The sequence below is a fragment of the Brassica oleracea genome, chromosome C4 (genome assembly GCF_000695525.1).
Source record: "Brassica oleracea var. oleracea cultivar TO1000 chromosome C4, BOL, whole genome shotgun sequence".
NCBI lineage: Eukaryota > Viridiplantae > Streptophyta > Magnoliopsida > Brassicales > Brassicaceae > Brassica > Brassica oleracea.
Window position 1 is genome coordinate 9,313,177 of NC_027751.1, and position 1,178 is coordinate 9,314,354.

A 1,178-nucleotide genomic window follows, 5' to 3' on the forward strand; every position below is an offset into this window, starting at 1 on the left:
GAGGTATAGTATTACAACATTAAATTATATCTATTTAATTTATACTATCCATAAATCTAATGGATCACTATTGTTTAAATCCAATTATTGATAGCCAATAAATATTTCTGGTAGGCACAAAATTTAAATGATTAGATTATAGATTAAATTTAACATGACTTTCTAAAAATAGGTCCATTAGGTCTATTTTTTAAAAAATCACACATGAATCAATGTTGTGACTTCTGTTTTAATATATAAGAAGAATAAAAGCATATGTATCTCTCTACTTCACTTGTTTCCAAATATATTTGCACAACAAACAGTCAATAGTGCTTTCTCTCTGGTTCATTATTTGGTGGATTGACATAAAAGGTTATGAAATGGTCTAATACATTGATAAATTTACAACATATGAGGGACAAAGTGAAACTTGAAAGGAGAAACCAATTTCTTGTTTTTAAATTGGTAATAGCCAAATAGAAACTTATTCAATTCTTTATTGTTAGTTAGTTCTTATGCAAGTTGAGAGACACAAGTATAACAGAGATAAACCTGTAGGACGAATATGACGTATCCATTGGAGCCCATGCTCTGTTGTTCCTCCATTCAGTGATTGCACACTATAATATTGTCTATGACAATTTGTTTTGATTGCGGATATGACAAACAATTCAACTTTCTAACAGAATTTATTACAAAAATATGTAAAGTACACGCCATAAAAGAAAATATATTGTACTTTCATCTTTTTTAACATAAACTATTCTATTTTTGACCAAAACATATAATACACTCTAGAGGATCCTAACAAAAAATATTGCTTGGTAAGGTCTCCTGAAATACAATTGGACCCACTCCAAGAATTGTGTACTGATAGTAAAAAGTAAACTGTTATTAAGTCTTTAGCTGCATTGGTTTCATTCAAAGAGATTATATCATTGATATTATAGAATTATGTTTAGAATTTTAGAGTGAAACATATAAATACGATTATGCTCAGTATCTTATCTATTTTGTATATCCTCGCGTACAAAATTTAGGATATGATTTGACCACATAGTTTGGTCCCTGCACAAATTCGCGTATCCAATCATCGAACACAAGACCTCTGGCCAAACCATCATTCACCTATAAATTAAAAACATATATGATTGAAAAGTTAATTAGTTTATATATATTAAATTTAAACTAATCAT